Source organism: Colobus angolensis, unplaced genomic scaffold, assembly GCF_000951035.1.
Source record: "Colobus angolensis palliatus isolate OR3802 unplaced genomic scaffold, Cang.pa_1.0 Scaffold398, whole genome shotgun sequence".
Taxonomy (NCBI): Eukaryota; Metazoa; Chordata; class Mammalia; order Primates; family Cercopithecidae; genus Colobus; species Colobus angolensis.
Window position 1 is genome coordinate 2,117,629 of NW_012117354.1, and position 6,648 is coordinate 2,124,276.

The 6,648-nt window shown below is 33.8% G+C and overlaps 1 protein-coding gene across 1 annotated transcript in view; it reads right to left on the reverse strand.

Annotated features, from left to right (window-relative positions):
- FUT9 (fucosyltransferase 9 (alpha (1,3) fucosyltransferase)) overlaps positions 1 to 4,616 on the reverse strand; it is a 92,245-nt gene extending 87,629 nt beyond the window's left edge. The window contains exon 1 of the mRNA XM_011955175.1: positions 4,510 to 4,616. The gene's annotated coding sequence lies outside the window, so the exon portion shown is untranslated. The remainder of the gene's footprint in view (positions 1 to 4,509) is intronic.
- Between the last annotated feature and the right edge of the window lie 2,032 nt (positions 4,617 to 6,648).

The window sequence follows — 6,648 nt, forward strand, 5'->3', positions numbered from 1 at the left end:
TCCCCAGTAGCTGGGACTATAGGTGTACACCACCACACCGGCTGATTTTTGTATTTTTAGTAGAGATGAGTTTTCATTGTGTTGGCCAGGCCAGTCTTGAACTCCTGACCTCAAGTGATCCGCTTGCCTCAGCCTCCCAATGTGATGGGATTACAGGAGTGAGCCCACTGTGCCTGGCCTCTAGATGGGACTTTGAAACTCAACAGGAAACAGACATATCAGGTACAAATTTTGAATTTAAATGTGAATAATAGTTTTTTAATGATAAAAAATTTGCCAGAATTTTATTTAAATTCAGGAAAAGAGCTTGATTATTTCTGGAGATTAAAAACAAATAATTCAACAAATAAGAATATTTCCATATAGTGTAGGCTTCTTGATGTGGTACAAAAGCTAAGATTAAGAATGAGGTAAGATTTGTTCTATGTAGATGCTCCATCCTTTACAAGCTGCTGATTCCAGGCCAGTCACTTAAACTCTCAGAGACTTCTTGTGTTTAAATAAAGAATGCTATTTGAATTTCCTACATTCCATGCTCACTCTAAGATTGAAGCTTTAAGATGTATACACAGAAACCTCTAAACTCTGAGCATGAAACTAAAATTTAGGCATGAGGTATGCTCATTGCTAATGTGGTATCACTGCTTCTAGAGCTTTTCAGTAGATAGAGCTAATAAATGTTATGTATGTAGACCCATTTCTGTATCTATGTATTTTAAAATAAGAATGGGTTCACAAATTAATATCCACATCTCTAATCTAGCAATACAAGGTTAATTTTAGCCATCTCTCCTTGCTAATTATGACTTCTTTCTCTAGCAATATGAAACCTATCTCCCAATATCTATAATTTATGTACTTATGCATTCCACCCTAATATACATGTAAAGTACTTTCATAATTGCTAACCTGCACTCCTTTGAAAAAAAAAACAACTAAAATACAATGTCTATGTATAGTTCTTTTTATAGTTAGCCTCATCCTTTGCAGGTTTTGTCCTTTCAAATACTGTTTTCCAAAATATAGGCTAGATCCTTTGCATCACCTTCAGTAAGCTTATGTATTACATTTGTAAGATGGTTAGGTTCACTTGTCACTTTTCCACCCCATTTTGGGATATTACATCTTATTCATTTTCTTTCTTTCTTTCTTTCTTTCTTTTTTAATGTGCATGCTGCAGAGATTGCTCATTGTGTTGTACAGTTCTATAGGTTTTGACGAGCACAGTAATTTGTCCAGCACCACGGACAGTTCCATTGCCATTAAAATTTCCTCATGTAATCAATGATTTTGTAGTCAACCCTCCTATATCTGTAACTCAATATATCTCTAATTTGGGCAACCATTGATCTATTTCCCATCTTTATGTTTTGGCTTTTCCAGAGTTTAAGATACCATGAATTATATATCTTAAATATGTAGTCATTTGGGCTTTCCTTCTTTCACTTAGCAAGAGGCACTAAAATGTTCATCCATGATGTGCACACATCAATAATTCTCTTTTTAAAATATTTGAATAGTATTCCCTTTTATAGATTTACCACAGTCTGTTCATTCATTTACCAGCTGAAGATAACATATTAGTTATTTCCACATTTTGGCAATTGAAATCAAAGTTTCTGTAAATATTCCCGTATTGTTTTTCTGTGTCAAAAATGTTTTTCAATTCACTTGGGTAAATACTTAGGAGTGGGATCACTGAATCATATATTAAGCAAGCATCTGACTTCACAGGAAACTTGCACACATGTTTTTCAAAGTGGCTGTACCATTTTGAATTGTCAACAGTAATGAAAGTAGTGAATGAGAGTCTCCGTGGCTCTGCATGCTTACCAATATTTGATATTGTTAGACTTTTAATTCATTTATCCATTTTTAACAGGTATGTTCTGGCACCTTATTGTGGTTTTCATTTGTATCTCCCTAGTGAAAATCTCCTCTTATTCTTATTAGTCATCCATACATCTTCTTTGGTAAAGCTCAGATATTTTACCAGGAAAATTGGATTTACTTTCTTATTTTTCTTATTAAGTTTTAAGAGGTTTTTTAATATATTATGGATACAAATCTTTTATCAGATACGTGATTCACAAGTCTGATGCCCATATTTTCATTCTTTTTTTTTTTTTTTTTTGAGGCGGAGTCTCGCTCTGTCCCCCGGACTGGAGTGCAGTGGCCGGATCTCAGCTCACTGCAAGCTCCGCCTCCCGGGTTTACGCCATTCTCCTGCCTCAGCCTCCCGAGTAGCTGGGACTACAGGCGCCCGCCACCTCACCGGCTAGTTTTTGTATTTTTAGTAGAGACGGGGTTTCACCGTGATAGCCAGGATGGTCTCGATCTCCTGACCTCGTGATCCGCCCGTCTCGGCCTCCCAAAGTGCTGGGATTACAGGCTTGAGCCACCGCGCCCGGCCTATTTTCATTCTTTTAAGAAAGTGTTTGATGGAACAATTTTTTTAAATGTTAGATTTCTTTTTCTATTGATTTACTCCTTGTAATGAGGAGGGCTGTGATCAGTAAATTACTTTAGTTACAACAAAGCAAGTACACGGAAGCTAATAAAAAGCCCCCAAATTCCAACATGTATTATAGCTTAGCAGTACACATTTGGTATATTTTCTTCTCTATAATTTCTCAAAAACACGGGATTCTATAAAACTCCATTTTAAGTAATAAGTTTAGGGTTTGACTTTTTTTCTCATTGAAATTTTAAAGTCATGCTCCTTTGATGTGGTCTGAAGTTGGCCTTCAAAATTCCTGTTAGGTAACAGAACCAAAGTATTATATCAGTGATCCTCTGGAGTAGAGTTTCCAGTATGGAAGCTACCAGCCACGAGACAGCTGAGCACTTGAAATACAGCTAGCGTCATTGAGAAGATGACTATCAATTTAGATTTAAAAGCTGACACTTGATTTAGTTATTGGAACACTTTTAAACATTTGTAGGACAATTTGGGTTTGTGAATCTACTTTTTCAAATGTAAATTTTATTAAGTCTAAGTATAGATCAAGTATATTCAACAAAACTTTAGTATCCGAATTGAGATGTTCTGTAAGTACACACTGGATTTCAAGGACTTAGTGTGAAAAAAGAATGCAAAGTGTCTCGTTCTTTTCTTTACATTAGTCATATGATAAAATAACTATATTTGGAATGTACAGGGCTAAATAAATAGAATATTTCATTAAAACTCATTTCACCTGCTTCTTTTTACTTTTTAAAAAGTGTAGCCTACTAAAAAATACAAAAAACTAGCCGGGCGAGATGGCGGGCGCCTGTAGTCCCAGCTACTCGGGAGGCTGAGGCAGGAGAATGGCGTAAACCAGGGAGGCAGAGCTTGCAGTGAGCCGAGATTGCGCCACTGCACTCCAGCCTGGGCGACAGAGCGAGACTCTGTCTCAAAAAAAAAAACAAAAAAAGTGTGGCCATAAGAAAAATTTAAATAACATATGCAGTTCACATTACAGTTTTATTAGATGGCACTGCTATAGAATATGATAATATGTATTAAATCATATTTTGTGTTGCAATGTACTCAGAGTTCTGAAATGGGGATGTTAATAACCTATCCACCACCACCTCCAATTCTCTGACATCTTTATATCCTCAGACAGGAGCTTAGCAAAACAAGGGCTGAAGAGAATAGAAAGACTTGAGAAAGGATTTTAGGTCTGACGATATTAAGTGTTGTCAAGGAACAGCATCTTCTGATGCCCTAAATATGCCGTAAATTGTAGGGACACTACTGATACCTGATGGGCTCCAGTTCATAGCTTGCTTTCACCCAAGGAAAAGGGACTGGGCTGTTTTACTTCTTTCTCATTGACATGAGTAACACTTATTGCTTCATGGTATCTCTTAACTCAAAAACAAAGCACAGTATCCCAGAATTGTACTTCCTTCCTTCCTTATTTTTAATAATGTGAAATGAACAGTAAGAGGTTCACATCTGTGTAAAGACTACTTTTCTTTTTCTCATTTAACTTATTAAATAAGTTACATATATATGAATGTATATACTCAATATATTCTTATATTCATATATAAGAATTATTTAGTGGTATAAGCATTATCTACCCCAAATTAAAATCCATTTTCAAAAGATAATTAATATAAAAAGAAATAGACCTAAATTTAAAATTAGATTGCAAATTATATTGAGAACATAAAATTTTCCATGTCTAATATTTATTTACAGTTTTCTAGAAAACACAAGAGTATAGAAATTTTAAGATTAACTGTAAGATTTATTTTAAAATATGATTAGACATGATCGATATATTATCCTACCTACCATGACAGAAAATTATTTTACACTTTTACTTTGATAGAATGTTAAAAGTAAGTTTATAGAAGATCTCCTGATAGAAGCTAACCTTCTGAAATTATTCTGTAGCTTGGATGGGTTTTAGTTCATAATTTTCTGAAACAATATAAATAATCTATAAGTTCTAACTGAACAATTTCTCCCACAGTCAAGCTAGATTGAGAAAGTAAATATATACTTACAATATAGAGAACATATCATGGGAAGCACATAGACAGTTGTTATACTACTTCACTGTATTATCAAATCCTTGAGTTATTACATTCTAAACCTGATGAGAAAGCGAAATAAAGAAGTATGTTAGTTAAATGCACTGGATGTACTATATATGTAGCTAGATAACCAAAAAAAATCTAAAAGAAATAATGCATGATAAAAACAAAAATCTTTCTGTATTATTGCGTTCTTTGCTGATATCTATTTGTGATTTCTGTTAAATTTTAAAAAAATGTTATTGATGGCCGGGCACAGTGGCTCATGCCTGTAATCCCAGCACTTTGGGAGGCCAAGACAGGTGAATCACTTGAGGTCAGGAGTTCAAGACCATCCTGGCCAACATGGTGAAACTCTGTCTCTACTAAAAATATAAAAATTATCTGGGCATGGTGGCAGGCACCTGTAATCCCAGCTACTGGGGAGGCTGAGGCAGGAGAATCACTTGAACCTGGGAAATGGAGGTTGCAATGAGTTGAGGGCACACCACTGTACTCCAGCCACAGTGACAGAGCAAGACTCTGTCTCAAAAAAAAAAAAAAAGTTATTGAATACCTTAAATAGTTACAATATATAAGGGAAATATCATTAAAAAGAATGAATGATCTAGGTTATAGTTGAAACTCTAAGAAAGTGAGTATAAGATATCTTCATAATTAAATATATATAAAATTTCCCATTTACAGAATAAATTGTGCCCATAGCACAAAAAACAAACTAACAAAAAACATTGCTAAATCATCTGGATGTATACAACTATCCGAATGCTTATAAAAATGAAGATCAAACAATTCGCTGATTTGCCTAAACATTTGTCATTTTAACGGTGATGTGTGTCAGTCAACATACATGATTAGTACAAACAGAGGTAACCTTTCAAATTGTATTGAATTAAGTACTCTATAATGAATAAGTATTAGATTTAATACAAAATGTGAAACTGACCCACTGGCATTCACTTACCGCAATCAAGAACAAATATTTTTAAACTATGGTATAACTTAAAGTATATAAAGGGCAGATTCAGTTTTCTCTTTAAGATAATGTTATATAAACTTATCTCCTATCAAAAAATACATTTTTGCTATAGAACAGACCCAAGGGAATTTGTACACTTAGGACTAACCAAAAATACTTATTAAGTATCTTGTACTCATTGCATACACCCCTGTGCACACACTTGCACACACACACAAACACGTTTTGCTCTGATTTTATGTCCCTCAAACACTTGCATTTTTTTCTTTCCTAAAGCAGTCGATTTTAAAACAAAATTCAATCTGATTTCTTTGTGGATTTCCACATAGCCTTGGATTATGCTTGAAAGAAAAATAATTTAATTTTCCACTTAATATAGTACCTTTTCCCCCTTATACTTTGATATTGGATTCAAACACATTTAAAGATAATACAAATATGAAGAAATTGATCTATCTTGTCTTTAAAAAGTCAACTATCATATAATTGTTCTTTTTTCAAATGTGTAATGGTTTGTAAATGAATAACTTTGTTTATATTTTGTAACATTTGTTTAGTGTTTTTATGGATGTGTGTGATTGTCATATAATTATCAAAGCATTATTGTAAGGTAGGTTTTAGTTTTCTCATTTTGAAAGGTTCTGATAACTCAGACAACTGGTACATATTAAGAAGCTGGAAGGTATTGTAGCTGTGGGTCAAATCCAAACCTAACTTCAAAATGTCTCCTCTTTCTTATTACAATCTTCACTTGCACATGGCTTCCGGATGTTGTTTGTAGGGCTATTCTGCTTAACTATCTACTTTCAATACTATTAGAGGTCCCAATTAGAAAAAAACAATAAAATGCTTTATAGAGTAAATTAATTTCTTTGTTGAAACTGTGTATAGCTGTCTTAGGACTGTTAAATGAGTAAAACCACAAACACAATTATTGCATATAAAGTGTATTGGTTATAATTCTTCACATAAAAGATCAAAATACTCAATCACTTAATAAAAACTAGAGAAGAGGCATAGACATCCATATAAATTGGCTCCCAAACATCTGATTGATATATATATATATAACTATTTGCTGTCACAACATTTGCTTTCATTGTACCAGTGTTTTCTTGTTTGTGTTTTTG